Raw genomic sequence first — 17,096 nt, forward strand, 5'->3', positions numbered from 1 at the left:
CACGTCCACACTGATTTAACGGAAGGCTTGTGTCAGTGAGAAGTGAGCAGGGTTTATGTTTACTTTTTATTCACGTAGCTTCTGGCTAAAACATTCCTTCCAAATTGGCCTTGGAGTTTCAGATAGCCCCTCTGTCCCTGGTTGGGGTTGGGGAGAGCAAGAAGCCTGGAAGAGTGGGCACCCGCTTGTGACCTCCACCCCAGCTCTTGTCTGTGCAGACCTGTGGCTGCCAGGAGGCCTAGAAGCCCAGCCCACCTGTCTGTAGCAGCAGGAAACCTCCAGGTTGGCAGGTACTAATGTGACTGTGCATCACGTTGTGTCCAGAGGAATGTGGCAGACCGAACTGGCTCACCCCACTAGCACGTCCAAGGGCTTGAGCTGGCGGCGCAGCAGCCAGAGGCAGTGTGGTCTAGTGGGCAGCTTCCTCTGCTAGGGCTGGGCTGCTGGGTTCTAGGGTTGTCTCTCCACTGGGACCTCAGGCAGCTCCCTTCCCTGCAAGAAGCTGGCTGTCCTCTTTCCAGGGGGCAGCACAAGGTAGCAGCCTCGTGTGAGTGTCAGACAGGTGGCATCTGTCGCCGGCATCCAAAGGTTCTCTCTCTGGCAGGCCCTCCCCAGGAAAAGACGGGGCCTGCCTGGTATCCCGTGCGGGGAGGTAGCCAGGTGGAGATGGGAAGTTAGGTCCCTGTCTTTGGGGGTCTATACTGCTGGGGTCCTCCCTGGCTTGAATGACCCCCCCCACACACATATGGTGGCTGAGGCTCACATGTGCCTTAGCAGGGGCCACATGGTGGCTCCCCGGGCTCCTGTATCCTTCCCTGTATCCTAGCCCCAGCTGCATGGCCTCCTTTGAGGAGGAGCAGAGACTCCCAGTCATGGCTGACTGGAAGGAACCTGGGAGGGGGCTGTAGGGCACAGCCAGAGTGAGGCTCCCGGCTTTCAGAGCCGCTTGTGCCCTTAGACCTCTGCCTGTGTCGGGCCTTACCACTATTGCCCTCTTCCTCCTGCCTGTGCCCTTCTGCTCTTGCTGTCTTGAGCAGCATCTCAGGGCAAGTGCCCTGACCTGGCAGTCTTTTGCCCCTGGTGCCACAGCCTGGGCCACTCCTCAGCCAGTGCTGGCTTTCCTGATGGTCTCACCCTCCTGGCCTCAGGCCCATCACTGAGGAAAGGTCTTGGCCAACATGTGGATATGACACCTTAAGAGAACATTGTGAGGAGAGTAACAGTGTAGGGACAGCTGGGGTCACTGAAGCGGGAGCCACTTTTGGAGACAACCATTCCCAGAAAACCGTCAGGCCCCTTCTGCCCTTCCTCACAGGGCTTGAACGCCCTGAGGTCCAGGCCATAATGGCCATGGCTCTGCCTGGGGAAAGCCAGACTCACCTGCCATATTGTCCCACCTTCCTGGGGTCAGAGCAAGAGATGCATTGCCCCCTCTAGCATGTGTCACAGAGCTGATGGTAGAGTCCAGGCTCTTCAGGCCCCTGAGGTCTTAAGGGACATGCGTACTACCCACCCAGCCTCCTTCAGCCAAGCCCTAAGCATGGCGGGGGCAGAGGAGTCCTTGACTGATGTTCTCGGAAAGCAGCTCCGTCCCTTCTGCTGACAGTTGAGGAAACAGGCTCTGCCTCACAGTAGGAGGCTTGTCCTAGCTGCCCATGGGTTTCTCCATGGGGGCCCATCTAGCTGCTCTATTGAAATGTGTCCCCCAAACCTTTCCTGCCACCCGCCCGGAGCTGGACCCAGGGCCATTAACGGCTGCCAATCCCAGCACTAAACCGTTGGCTGTCTCCTCATGACTTGAGTGTGGTCACCGTGTCCTGCAGAGGCCACTCTGAAGAGTTGGGGGAGGATGGCTGTGGAAAGGCCCCGTCAGTGCTCTGAGTAAGCTTCCATCAGAACAGTGGGCGCCACTGCTGAACAGGCTTGGTGAACTGCTTTAACGTTTTCAGACCAGCATGTCCTTCCCTGTCCACCTTTGGATTCTTTTTTTTTTTTTTTTTTAAAGATTTTATTTATTTATTTGACAGAGAGAGAGATCACAAGTTGGCAGAGAGGCAGGCAGAGAGAGAGGAGGAAGCAGGCTCCCTGCGGAGCAGAGAACCCGATGCGGGACTCGATCCCAGGACCCTGAGATCATGACCTGAGCCGAAGGCAGCGGCTTAATTCACTGAGCCACCCAGGCGCCCCCCACCTTTGGATTCTTTAGTCTGCTGCCCCAGACTGCAGCCCCCCCTGCAGAACTCTTAATCCCCTAAACACAACTCCTTCCCTTCACCAGCTGTGCCTTTCATCAGGAGTGCCTTGCCCACCCCCACTAGTCCAAATGATCCCCTCCTTCAGGCTCCAACAGAAATGCCGCCTCCTCCAGAACACCCGTCCTGACCTCTCTGTTCTCCCCACCAGCCCCTAGCCCACATTTCTGCCAATACCAATGACATTCTGCCCCATCCATTTGAAAACCTCCCTCATCTCTATGTGTTTTCTAGAATGAAGCTGGGACTTCTGCGTGGCTCACGTCTGATCTGACGGCAGCGTTTGCGTAGTCTAGCCAGTAGGGAGAAGGCACAACGGCTCGGCCTCCCACCCCAGCTAGACAGCTGTCCCGGGGGAGTCACGGCCGCTAATGGGCTTGAGTGCACCTGATCTGTGCCCAGCCACTGCGCCAGGAGTACAGGCTGTCCTTGGCGGCCCCAGGGGCAGGCGCCAGGTTTCCTGGAGCTCTGGGCCCCAGCCAGCCCCCAGCCGGCATCTTGACCTGAATAGTGGCCTGATACCCCATCACGAATAGAGTCCTGATCCTGGATCAGCCCTCTGAATGGGGCTGGAAGGGGCTGGGCATTGGCAAAGCAACCCTCCCTATCCTGTGGCAGATCGAAAAATGGCCCCAAAGATGCCTGTGTCCTAAATCCCACCCAACCCTCTGAATGGGTTACCTTACACGGCAAAAGGAACTTTGTGGGTGTGATTAAGTTAAGGATCTTGAGATGGAAAGATTAGCCTGGGTTATTCAAATGGGCTCAGTGTAATCAACAAGTATGCATAGAAGAGCGGGGCCAGACTTTCCATCAGAGGAGATGCGAGGTAGCAGAGGTCCCAGACAGCTGGCAAAAAGGGCCAGGAGCCAAGGAATGCAGACAGCCGCTAGACGCTGGCAAGGGCGACGAAATGGATTCTCCCCTAGAGCCTCAAGAAAGACTAGAATCCTGCCAATACCTTGACTTTCACCTAGTAAAACTAATTTTGGATTTCTGACCTCCAGAACCGTCAGATGATAAGTTTGTGTTGTTTTCAGCCACCCAATGTGTGGTGATATGTTACTGCAGTGATAGGAAACTAATTCAGATTACGGCGCCAAAGTGAGGTGCTGCTTTAATACATGCTTAAAAAGGAAGTGACTTTGGCAATGGGCAGGGGCTGGAGGAATTTTGTGGTGTGTGATAGATTGCCTTGAATACCTCTGCTCTGAGAGGCGGGGTGGCTGAGGTGGGGAACCCTCCTCCATCTGGAGACCTAAGCTGCCCAGGCCCCTTACCTACAGGTCTCACATGAGCTACAGCTGGCCCGTACAGCGAAGAGACTAGGATAGTGCTCTGGGTGGGCCCTGGAGAGGCTGACCTGGCACCAGGACAGCTAGGGAATGGGACTGCGATCAGGGGAGGGGAAGCGAGGCTGGTTTGCACGGTCTATCTCCAGCGGCCTTCAGAGAGGATCTCAGAGACTGGATCTGAGCCTGGTCCTGGCCCCCGTGGAGTCATGTGGCTAGCCCAGCACCTCTTGAGTATGTGAGGATGAGCAGGGGCTCTGCCCTCTGGGTTGCAGGAACGTCTGTGAAATGGGCGTGGCAGTCCCTGACTTCAAGCTGATGGACCTGATCCTGCTGTGTAAGCTATGGAGGGCTTGGCTCCTTCCAGCCACCTGCAGGGCCCAACTTCTGCTACAGGCCTGGACTGGGCTCTGTGGCTCAGATAGAATTAAGTCATTTCTGGGATTTTCATCCTATGGTTCCCAGAGCTGAAATGACCAACTAGAGTCTTTGACCCTGTCCCTGTCTGGGCTAGGACCAAGACTCCACTCCTGATGAAGGGGACTCAGGGCCTCTGGAGACGCCATCCCACCTGGCCAAGGCCTGGGGCTCCTGAAGCCACAGCCCCAACTCAGGGGCCGCAGAGAGAGCTACTGGGAGGCCAGACATGGGCTGGTGTGGCTCGTGGCAGGTCTGAGACTGGATTCTCCTGATACGCTTTTTGGATGAAGCCCAGAGGGCCTGATAGTAATAGACGGGGTGGATTGTCCACTCCCTGATCATCTTTCTAAACAGAAGGAAGGGAGTTACTCAGGGTCACATAGCACTTGCCTCTTGACTACTGGTGGCAGTGCTCTCAGCCTCCCTTGCTGCCAAGGGCCTGGGGTCATTTACTTGGACGGTGTGGCTGTTTCATACAGCTCTTCAGGTAGCTCCTATGGCAACTGCTGATGGTAGCGCAACCATTGCCGAGGGGTTGGATGGAGGAGGAGGTGGCCTGGGCCACAGTGGGGTCCATGACTGACAGGAGCCTGGGGTGCCTGGAGCCACCATACACTGGGGCGTGGGGGAGTAGGGCCAGTCAGCTTAAGGGTGTGGAGTGCCCTCAGGACATCCCAGAGACAGTGTTGGGCAATGGATGGGTGTCAGGAGATCCAGATGCAACCAGTGGGGACAGAGTTCAGAGGCAGGCCTTGAAGCGAACTTGGGAAGACCACTCTCCCACTCTTGAACATGGCCAGCAGCTGTAACTGGGCATCTCCATGTGCCAGCTGGTACCAAGTGCAGCACACCCTGGCGTCAGTCCTGTCCGCACGTCAGGACTGGCTTCCTTGGTCGCTAGACAGGTGGAGAGACTAAGGCTTAAGTTGCCCAATGTCATACAGCCAGGAAGTGGCCATGGTGGGGTTTGAACCCAGTCCTCTGGTGTCCCAGCTGGGGGCCCGGTGTGGGGGCGTGGGGGGAGGGGGTGAACAGGCCCTGGAGGCTGACCGCAGCCCAGGGCCTCAATTCCCAGAGAGGCTCCCATACCTGTGGGCAGGGGAGCGGCCAGGCTCACCTGGGCTACCAGGCAAAGGGGAAAGTGGCGAATTGTCCAGAAACCGCAGATGTAAAGCAAGCTTCCTTCCCTTCCAGGTGCATAGCTTTCATGCTAAGCAGGGGAGGAACTAGGTGAAGGGCCCTGCATGCAGGGCAGGGGAGGGCAGTGAGAAGGGCTGCTACCAAAAGGGGACTGGTGTCCTTGGGTTGTGGGGTGGGGCTGACAGACCCCAGACTCTGCTTCTCGGCTGACCGGTGGGTGAGGAAAGTGAGTCCCCGCTCAGCAGGAGTGGGGTGAAGCCTGTTGTGGCAAATGAGGCATTTTAGGTCCCCAGGTTTGGGGGGGCGGGTTCTGGAAGGAGGTGCTGGCTGGATGTGCCTACCACACTTGTTGAGGGTGATGCACAGCTCAAGAACTGACTACAGGTCCTTGGCTCTGCCTGCACGGAAGTCCGCCTTCTCTCCCTCATTCCGCCTGGCCACTTGGAGCCATGGGGTTGGTTCTTTCAAACCAAATTTCAGGTGGAACTCAAGTATGTATTTTTACAAAGGTAAAAGCCATGTCTAAAACATAACTTTATTATTTTTAGAAGATTGATTTATTTGACAGAGAGAGAGAGGACAAGTCAGGGGAGGGACAGAGGGAGAAGCAGACTCCCTGCTGAGGGAGCCATACGCAGGACTCGATCCCAGGACCCTGAGATCATGACCTGAGCCTAAGTCAGTTGCTTAACCGAATGAACTACCCAGGCACCCCAAACATAAATTTATTTTTAAAGTTCACATTCTCAACATTTTCTCAGCATTAAGTCCATCAAGAACAACAGTGGGGGTGCCTGGGTGGCTCAGTCGATTAAGCATCTGCCTTCAGCTCAGGTCATGGAGCCCCGAGTCAGGCTCCCCGCTCAGCAGGGAGTCTGCTTCTCCTTCTCCCTCTGCCTGCTGCTCCCCTGCTTGTGCTTGCCTCTATCAAATAAATAAATAAAATATTTTAAAAAATAGCAGTGAACACACGTTTGAATTGGGGGCTGGGATAGTCTTATGTCAGCCTCAGAGATCCGTTTCTTTCTGTGTTTGATTTTAGTGACACAGGACAAAATGACCCCCCAGCTCTCACGGATAAGTGGTCACAAGTGTTGGCAGTGTTTCTGAAGGCCACCTCGCAGTTTCTCATTCACAGCGACAGCGGGAGAAGCCTTATTTCAAGCTGAGTGCAAACCCGGTTCTCTGGACACATGCGTCATAATTTGGTGGTGTGCCCGTTTGAGTCTGTGTGTGGTCTTTTCTTTTCTTTTTTAAAAGATTTTGTTTTTATTTGTCAGAGAAAGCTAGCACAACCAGGGGGAGCAGCAGGCAGAGGGAGAAGCTGGCTCCCTGCTCAGCAGGGAGTCTGATGTGGGGTTCCATCACAGGACCCGGGGATCATGACCTGAGCTGAAGGCAGATGCTTAACCAACTGAGCCACCAAAGTGTCCCCGTGTGTGGTTTTTTAAAAATTGGGCTCTTTATAATAACTAAAAATATGAAAAGAGAGGGAAAGCAAGAGAAAGAAAAGGAAAGGAGGAAGGGAAGGGAAGGAGGAGGGAACTCATGGGATTTCTTTGGGTTCTTGTGACGCCAGCCTCCACCGCTGCCTCTCCCGGGAAGTCTGCCCTGGCTGCTTTAGCTCTACACATCCTAGAGATTCCCAGAGCCGCCTCTTACCTAGCATCTGTCTCACCAAGTGAATCGGGCCCATCTGCTCCTGAAAAGTCTCAGGAACCCACAAGCCCCTCTTGGCTCCAGTGTGGACGTTCTAGGTACTCAATCCCTGGTTCTGGGGCAGGACGGAGGCTCCAAGGAGGGACAGGGATGAGGGGCTTCCCTGGGCCCTGTGGTGGTATCTCCAGGGGTGAGAGGACTGGGGAACCCAGTGCCCCTGAAAGCCTGGGGTTTCTGTAGTTCTGGGTACCTTCATTTCTGGGAACTTGCTGTGCTTTGGAAAGAGAGAAATGAGAAGCAAAACCCTAGGGCCCAGCACCCTGCCCCCCTCCTTCCTGCCTTCCTTCCGCTGAGTCACAGCCAAGAGCCCAGTACCTCAGCCTCCTCTTGGGGCCACTTGGGTGGGGTGGAATTCGGGGTCACGTGAGGATACAGCATCTGGGACAAGTCCTCTTCTCCTGCCAACATCCGCTGTGAGGTTGCTGAGGGCTGAGGCTACTCTGAAGCTTGGGGAAGGGGTGACTGAGGTCTTTATCTGGCCTGTCTCCCCTCCCATTACCAGGCCCAACGTTCACCTGTAAGCATTGAGCACCAACTGTAAACCAAGCCAGGGGGTGGGGCGGTTCATGTGGGGTCCTGTCATTGAGGAACTCGTGGACTTGGACAGGGACCCCTGAAAGGACCCCAGTGTGTTTCTCTGGTCAGCAATGGGGAGCCATGGGAGCCTTTAGGTTCTGGGAGAACACATCACACACACACATCACAGAGACCTGTACAGCCCTCCCCAGGGACCCATGTGCACATGCATATGAACAGGTGTGGGACTGGAGCATTTGGGTCCACGTCCATGATCACAGGTGTCTATGCAGGGCCTCCCATGGTTGGGAGTGTTTGAGGCTCTGGGAGTCAGGCCAGGACCTTGTGTTTGTGTGAGTGTGGGGGGTGTCACCCTGACTTGGAGGCCCAACCACTGTCTCTGAGTCACGGGAGCCCCTGGGAGCCTGAGTACTGTGCCCCTATTTCATGGGAAAGAAAGCGAACGTCCAGAGAGGGCCCATGCCTTGGCCAAGATCCCATGGCAAGTTAGGGGAGATCTGGGAGGGGAGTGAGCCAGACCTGGGTGCCTTGCCCACATCCCTGACCTCTTCGAACTGGCACTTGAGGCTTGACACCCCCTGACGACCACACTGCATTAAACTCTGGGATATGACATTGGTGATCCTCCCAGCAAACTCACCTGAGGACCAACCCTAGGGTATCCCCAAGCTTTATGGACCATTTCCGGGGGTTTCCCACATACCCCATCTCTGGTTGGGCCATGCTAGATTCTTGGAATGCTCTCTCTTTCGGCCTCTCCCTCTCTAGTACTTGAATGATACCCGGACTTCCATATTCTAATTAAATGCTTCCTCCACCTTCTCTGACCCTGTGGAAGGTTCTCCTGCCTCTGGATTCCCCTGAGCGTCTCCCCCCCTTATTTCCACCTCCTGTTTGCCCACTTACTAAACATAAAATAGATCTCTAGAGGCCAAGGCTGGCAGTGGAGGGTCCTCGAGGCAGAGACAGTGGGAGCCACACCCAGGCCTGCCCAGCCCTTCAGACTTTGCCTGTCCCAGGGTTGGGCCTGGAACAAGGACAGGAAGCTGCCTCTCCCGGGCATCATCACCTGTCCCCAACTCTGCTCCTTCTCTGAAGGCCCAGCCACGCCCATGTGTCCTCTGAGGGAGGAGAAGACTGCCCGCTGACAGAGAAGGCTTGGAGCAGTGCATTGGAGGCAAGATGGGCCCCTCCGAGTTCTTCCCTTCCTCTTGGTCTCAGGAAGGGGCCAGAGGGGCTGCCTTCGCCCCACGAGGCTGTAGGCACCATCACTGCCTGGCCATGCCCTCATTCCTTCCCATCCCTGAGAGCTAAGAATTATGTCCAAGGCTATAGCTACTGGCTTCGCTCTGTCTTCGGGCTTGGACCCAGCCAGCCCAGCCTCTGGAACAGCCAACTTGCATGCAGCCTCTCATGCAGGGGCCCAGCATGGGGAGGACATCAGGGTCTTGCCTGTGCCCCTGGCTCAGGGCCCTAGAGAAAGTTTGGTGGGTTATGGGGGGTAGGGGGATAAAACTGTTAAGAGGAAGGTGGTTTTCAGTTTCTCACGCCTCATTTCCTCCCCTTGCTCTTGGAGGCCCATGCCCCTTGTGAAAAGTTAGCTTTGCTGCTTATCTGTCATACAGTGTTTGTTGTTATTTATTATATGGGGGGATGGTCTAACTGGTTCTTGCAGATGCAAGGGAAAGCTATTAATTTATGTGGTTTATCTTATTTTTTTAAATTATTTTTTTAAATTTATTTGACAGACAGAGATCACAACTATGCAGGGAGGCAGGCAGAGAGAGAGGAGGAAGCAGGCTGTCCACGGAGCAGAGAGCCCAATGCAGGGCTCGATCCCAGGACCTTGGGATCATGACCTGAGCCGAAAGCAGAGGCTTTAACCCACTGAGCCACCCAGGCTCCCCTATGTGGTTTATTTTATAACTGGCCACTTCTTGGCTCCTCGTAGATCTGTTGTTTGTTGCTTCTCTTGGACTTTTTTTTTTTTTTTCATTTAAATTTTAGTTAAGCATACAGTGCGACTTGGCTTCTGGAGTAGAATTCAGTGACCCAACCCTTGCGTACAACCCCAGGGCTCATCACAAGTGCCCTCCTCTATGCCCATCCCCCACCCACCTCTCTCCAGCAACCCTCAGTTTGTTCTCTGTCCTTAAGAGTCTCTTATGGCTTATTTCCCTCCTCTCTTTTTTCTTTTCCTCCTTCTCATATGTTCATCTGTTTTCTTTCTTAAATTCCACATTAGTGAGATCATAGGGTAGCTTCCCTTCAATTTTCTACATCGATATTCTACCACTGAAAATGACACACTTGTCTTTTCCTTTCTAACATTTATAGCTCTTACTTATTTTCCTTGTCTTTTGGCTTGGCTAACATCTTCAATATAATATTGAAAAATGGTGATGGTTAGAGCCCTTTTTGTATCTTGTTTCCCACGTATGGAGTGATGCCTCTGCTTCCTCCCTCTCCTGTGCACTCACTTTGGTATTGGAGAGAGACAGTCTTTCGCTAGTTAAGGGTGGCTCCATCTGGTCCTAGCTGACTCCTTTTTGCTCATTTATTTTATGTTATTTATTTAATTTTTAAAAAAGATTTTATTTATTTATGAAAGAGAGAGAGAAGGAGAATGAGCAGGGAGAGAGGGAGAAGCAGGCTCCCCTGCTGAGCAAGGAGCCCGATGTGGGACTCAATCCCAGAACCCTGAGATCATGACCTGAGCTGAAGGCAGATGCTTCACCGACTGAGCCACCCAGGTGCCCCTGCTTGTTTATTTTAGAAGCTTCTTTATTTGCATCATTTGTGTAATAAAACTTAAGTGAATGTTTGCTGATGTCAGGCTTACCCTTGGTACTAGGGTATGAGGGAAAGGTTGGTGCAGATGCTGTTCATACAGAGCTCACGGCCTAGTGGAAGATAGAGGCAAGGAAATGGGCCCTTGTCCTTGGGCCATAAGGCATGCACTTGATGGCAGTCTGCTCAGCACTGTGGGGGGCATTAGCACAGGGAGCCCTGGGGATGGGCAGTATTCAGATGAGGCCCTGCTCCCCTGGAGCCCTGGTGGGGCCAGAGACTCTCCCAACTGAAGTTCCCACACAGCAGCTGCCATGTGCAGCCTGAGGCCTTCTCTGATGCATAGGGCAGCTTGGTAAGTGGCTGAAAGTCCATCCACTGGAACAGCCCTAGGCTGGGGAAGGTGGGGGTTGGCTACACACCCCCACTTACCCACTCCTTGTGTGGGGCAACCGTGAGGTGTGTTCTACTCCATCTCTCAGCTAAGGACGGTGCCTCGGTGGCCCACAGGAGGATCCCACTCCTTAACACACTTGGCTAAGTGTCCTTTCCTTCCCTGCCTCACTTCTCCTCTCCTCTATGTCAGGAACTGGGAAGGCCCTGAGATTTTGCCCCACTCGCAGGCTAACAAGTTAGCCCCTTATAGTCCCACGGCTGCTGGCAGAAGGCACCAGACTCGTGGTTCAGAACTAAGGATCAGTTTGTTACAGTAACAGCAGGATCAGCATTTTCTTGCACTGCTTCCCCAGTTCCCACAGGGGGGCCCAGGAAGCACCAGCGGGTGCCCGAAGGTACAGTGGGTTTGCATTTCAAGAGAGGAGCCCTGGAGTCTGGGGCCTGAATGTTTTATAATAGGCTGCCAGCAAACTCGCCAACCTTGGCCTTAGAGGGAGCTGTGGTCTTCGCTGTGCTGGACAAGAAAGAAAGCTGCTTTTTTCCGTAGAGGGAGATACTCTCTCTGTTTTCTAAGGCTGTTCGGTATAATAATCACCCTTGAAAGGATTGTCTGGACAAGGGAGTCATTGCCTCTACAGGCAAGGATACAGAAGTGGGAGAGAACGGTGGAGACTTATCTCACAACACTCTACTGGTGAGTCCTTTTTTTTTTTTTTTTTTTAAAGTAGGTTTGCTGGGCTTGGACTCAGTCCCTGAGATCAAGACCTGAGCTGAGATGGAGTCAGTCGCAGAACCGTCTGGGCCACCCAGGCCCCCCCTACTGGTGGTTCTTGGCATCACCTCCCAAGTAAACTACTAGTATTTGGATCCTTGTCTTAGGGCCCACTTGTGGGGGAGCCCCTCCCCCACGCCCAGGCAGGGAGATAACACTAAAAGGACATTAATGGATTTCTGATGGGACTCTCCTTTTCCCAGACAGACCTGCCCTGCAAATGATTCAGGGGAGCACATGAAAGAAGAAGAGGTTTCCTTACCCAGAATCGATACTGTTGTGACCCCAAGGGAGGTGCTCTAAAGGGACTCTTACGGTTTCCTTTTTCATGTGTAAATATTTAACATATATGGTGGTTGTCTGTGTGACGTAGACATTGGACTTTTCTTTTTTCCCAAAGCATTCCAGTACCATTTACTGGATATTGTGCCTGGTTTCTTGCTGTTCTTTCCTCATCTGCCCGGGGCCTGTCATTTACGTCATATCACAAACACACAAAGGATCAATTCACAATAAGTGGACTAAGAATATGTGGGCATCACCATCCCTGGGGATCTGACACTCAGCACAGGCACAGTGTGAGACAGACCCAAACACCAACTTGTGATGACACCATTTGGGCCCGAGGGACATGCAGGGGGTTGTGACCCTGCCTCAGAGTTCACGGAGGATGAACTGTGAATTGGGAAGGCTTATTTTTATAAAAATCATTAACAGCAAATAAAAATTTCAAAAAGTTAAATAAAATTTTAGTTTTAAGTCTTTTTTATTTAAGTGTTGACATTAGTTCATTGTAACTTGTAACATATATTTTGCCTTTTAATTTTACCAGTTTCCATTATTGTTAAAATAGCTTTTTGGAGTATATTTTAAATACTTTTCCATTTTTATTTTTATTTATTATTTATTGAAAGGTAGGGTGGGGTGGGGAGGGGCAGAAGGAGAGGGAGGGAGAGAGAATCTTAGTGTGGAACCTGACACAGGGCTTGATCCATGACCCTGGGATGATGACCTGAGCTGAAATCAAGAGTCAGATGCTTAATCAACTGAGTCGCCCAGGCGCGCCGATACTTTTCAATTTTAAAATATATTTAATTTATATTTTTGTGCTCTTTGAATATAATATTTCACTTTAATCTTTTAAATCATTACTGCCAATTAGATAGTAACTATATGAAAAATCTTAATTATAGTAACATAGCCAATAGTTTTACTGGGATAAAACAAGAACAGCAAATGTGACAGAACAAATACATAATACTTTATGAACTTGGCATGTCTTTATTTTTTTACAAATCTAACACCGCTGAACACCTGGACATGAGCAATAATCGTGAAACTCAATCATCCCTTTATTTTTTTTTTTTAAGATTTGTTTATTTGAGAGAGAGAGAGTGAGAGAGCACAGCATGGGGAGGAGCAGAGTGAGAGGGAGAGGCAGGCTCCCTGCAGAGCAGGGAGCCGGATGTGGACAGGATCCCAAGACTCTGAGATCATGATCCGAGCTGTAGGCTGACGCTTAACTGCCTGAGTCACCCAGGTGCCTCTCAGTGATCTTTGGTATCTGAATTTCTGATATTTCTATGTGACTTCCAGAATCAGAAAAACTACAGATTTACAGATTTTGTATTGTTATGAAAGTTTCTCTGTTGAATAGGATAGAACATATTTTATTAGCAGTTCCTAGCTTGATTTATGATGTTTAAATGTTTAGATTCTGGGGGTGCCTGGGTGGCTTGGTCAGTGAAGTGGTTGCCTTCGGCTCACATCATAGTATCAGGGTCCTGGGATCGAGTCCCATGTCGGGCTTGTGGTTCTCCCTCTCCATCTGCTGCTGCTCCTGCTCTCTCTCTTTGTTTCTTTATGTCTCAAATAAATAAAATCTTTTTTAAAAAAAGATTTTATTTATTTATTTGATAGAGAAGTCATAAGTAGGCAGAGAGGGAGACAGAGGGATTGGGGGAAGCAGGCTCCCAGCCGAGCAGAGAGCCCGATGTGGGGCTTGATCCCAGGAACCTGAGACCCTGACCTGAGCCAAAGGCAGAGGCTTAACTCACTGAGCCACCCAGGTGCCCCTCGAATAAATAAAATCTTAAAAAAATATATATTTAGATTCCGTGACGTGGGCCTCCATGTGTCCTTTTGCCCAGAGCACTATGAGCCTCAGGCCTGTGCTCCAGTGGGAAAAGCAGACATGTCTGTGGGTACTTCTTGCCGCAATGAGGGCCAGTGAAAGTGCACTGCTGGGGCTTCTGTTAAGGGGAGTGGGGGTGGGGTGGAAGGGTAGGACTAGGGAGGAAACCCCAAGGAGAAAGGAAATCACCAGATCTACACATTTACTCCTTACCACGATAAATGTAAATGATAACATCACCCCCACTTTACAGAGGGTGGCTCAGAGACGATCGTGACTGGCTCAAGTCACGCAGGTCGCCAGACTCTGAAACCAGGAGCAGCAAGTCACCCATATCCGCCTGCGAACCCAGTAGATCCCAGCCAGCAGCTCTTCCCACTCTGGATGGGTGGGCTCCAGGTCCAGGTCTCCCATGGCAGGTTCTTCCCAGCCAGATTGACCTGGGGGCAGGTGCCAGGGCTTCTGGCTGGTGGAGCACCCGGCCCTCCCCCCACTGCGACCCTCCCCCCCACGGCAGCCCTCACTCCACCACCATTGGCTTCCGGCTTCGGGTAGCCTCAGAGAACCGGCATTCCCAAGTGCACAGGCACAGTGAGGAACTGGGTCCCTAGGCTGCCCCGCCACCCTTCTGCTGGCGTCAAAGGACCTCTCCGTCACAGCCCTGTCTCACAGCCCCACCCAGGCACTGAACCTCAGGACTTCTCAATCCCCTGACTGGCCCTGGAGGATGGGTTGGAGGCCCCCTTGTCTGTGATGCATTGGGGGTGGTGGTAGCAGGCTTGGGGCTGTGCTCGGTGAGAGGCGAAGAGTGACCTGAGGGCACGGGGGGGAGAGGCAAGTCCCTGCCCCCTGTCCAGCCTTGCCTAGGGAGGGTTCTCCATTCTTCTGAAGGCAAACATGTCCTGAGTGGTTAGACGGCTGCTCCAAGGCCACACAGCCAGAGACGGTGGCCCTTACTTACCCACTGTGCTGATCCTGACCTGCCCTCAATCCCCCCTTAGCCAGACTTCCAGGCTTCTGCTCTGACGGTGCTGACCCTGGGACCCCGCATTGGGAACACTGAGCCACACCAGCAAAGTGTAGCTGGACCCCAACCCTGTCCCAGACCTGGGTCATCGCCCCCTGGGCCTTCCTGGGGGGTCTTGTAGCATCTCCTTTTTATTATCTAGGCAGGGAAAGGGAGGCTCCAGCCGGCTGGGTGTGTGCCGAAGGCGCACTGCTAGGCATTGGGCTAGGACTACTCTATGCCGCCTGAAGCTAAAGCTGAGGCCCATACCCCAACTGTGGGACAGGGATCTGAGGGCAAGGCCATGAAGGAAAGACTGCCTGTCGGAGAGACAGGAGTCCTGGCCAGAGGCTGTCTGTCCATCAGGAAGGGGAACTCTGTGAGCCAGATTTGGCATCGCTGACCCCACCTTGCTCTCCTTCCTACTCTCCTTAGTCCTTCCCAACCTGGCTGCGCATCCCACCTTCACCTGTGTGCCCATACCCACATGCTGCCCCATGCCCCAGACACACACGCACCTCCCCTTTCCCTACTGTTTCTGGTTGTCCACTTTGTACCTATTCCTGGGCTGGATGCTGGGTACCGCAGAGGCCATGCCAGAACCGGGCCTCTCCTGGGGCCCAGCAGACTTAATGCTGAGATCGTGGAGTCTCAGGAGGCACCTGCAGTTGGGTAGGGCTTCCTGGAGGCAAGGACCCAAGCTGAGGCCTCCGCGCCCCCTCCCCCTCCTCGAGGTCACCGCCTGTCCTCTGAGCCTCGCTCCCTGGAGGGGCCAGCAGGTTCCAGGAAGCGTCCCCTCGCCCGGCAGTGCCAGTGCCGATTCCAAGAACTGCGGCTCCTGGCAGCAGCTTGCTTGGGATCCTTTCCTAGAACACAGGCCTCGCCCCGCCCAGGCTGCTGGAGTCTCATTGGGCAGCCGGCGGAGGTAGTGCAGGAGGGGGGGACCCTGGGAGGAGCCTCTGTAGGAACCAGACACTGGGAGGGGGGCCAGGCTCTCAGCCCGGAGGGGATGGAGGCCAGGAGGTCAGTGAGTGTGAAGGCGCTGACCCCTGTTCCGTGGGGGGAAGGGGGCTCCTGCACAGCCAGGAGGCTCCTTCCTTGGGCCCGGAAATTTGGCTGGCTGCTGCAATCCCTCCTTCCATCTCCCTCTGTCCCCCCCTCTGTCCCCCACCAGCTCAGCACCCCGGGGTCCCATCCGCTAGGCGGAACACACGGGTCTTCATCATTAACTTCCAGAGAGCCAGGTCAGGGTAAGGGAGTGGCAGGTTCTGAGCAAGGAGGGGGACTGGGACAGTCAGGTGTGGGGCTCCTGGAAGGAGGTGACATCTCTGTTATTTATCCTGTTATAATTTCACCTGGCCTGGTTGGGACAGAGGAAGCCACCTCAGCCCGTACCTTGGCAAGTCAGGTCAGGGAGAGGGAGGTCTGGGGGTGACAGGCTCAGATTCATGGGCAAGGACCGGGTCCAACTTCCTTCAAGGTCACCGGGCCTCTGCTCTGGGGCGAGTCCCCCACCCCCACCACCTCAGAGCTGGCTGCGAGCCTACCCGCCCGCCTGGGACCTGCCAGATCACGTTGAGCAACCAGTTCCTGAGAAGCGTTGAAGGCTGTTTGGTTTAAAATTAACTCCCCTGCTCCTCCCTCCCCTGCCTGTGGGCCTCTTCTGAGTTCTTGGAAGAGGCGCTCTGCTCTTTCTTCCTGGGAAGAGGCTGCAGCTGCTCTGATTCTAGTGAAAACACCTCACCCCGAGTGGGGGTGGGGGTGGGTGCCCGCACCCCGCCTTCTCTGCCCTCTGAAAGGCCCAGGGATCCTCCTGGAGCCTGGTGTGCCCTGGTTCACCCACTGAGACCCAGAGGAGAAAGGGAGTGATTGTCAAGGTGCTGACAGGGGTGCTCGTGCCCCCAAGGCCCATAGCCCCCGATCAGGGACCCACTGGCCCTGAGTGAAGCAGTAAAGGGCTGGAGAGACCCAGCCTGGGCACCTCTGGGGTAGGGAGATAACACAAGCTGGCAGCAAACCCAGGATTCTGGGGTGCCTGGGTGGCTCAGTTGGTTAAGTGTCTGCCTTTGGCTCAGGTCATGATCCCAGAGTCCTGGGATCGAGCCCCAAAGGGAGGATGCTTCTCCCTTTCCCTCTGTCCATCTCCCCACTCATGTTCCAGCTCCCCTCTCAGAAATAAATGAAGTCTTAAAAGAACAACCCAGGACTTTGACTTCTTTGAGACGCATATGGCTCAGAGAGATAAAGCAACTTGCACAGGGTCACCCAGCTTTGCTGGCCAGGCTGACAACAATGACCTTGGCAATGACACCCAGGGGCAGCCCCCACAGGCACTCACCTCAGGGCCAGAGTGCTCTCTGTGAGGAGGCCCTTGTCTCTTACCCACACTCCTCTAACTGCCCTGGGAACCCACCTTCTTTTCAATAGACCTTTGTCTTCTGGTGTCTCCTTAGGTTCCATGTCTCTGGGCTTTGGGGAAAAGGTTTCCTGAAAACCTGCTCTGCGAATAGCTCCTCCTGTTATGGCCATCTACCCGAAAGAGCTGAGAAAAACAAAGGAATGTTGGCCAAGTGGAAAGGTCAACACACACACACACAAGCTCACAGTGATGTCCAGAGGTGGGACTGGTGGGGGTAGG

The sequence above is a fragment of the Meles meles genome, chromosome 20 (assembly GCF_922984935.1).
Source record: "Meles meles chromosome 20, mMelMel3.1 paternal haplotype, whole genome shotgun sequence".
NCBI classification, from domain to species: Eukaryota; Metazoa; Chordata; class Mammalia; order Carnivora; family Mustelidae; genus Meles; species Meles meles.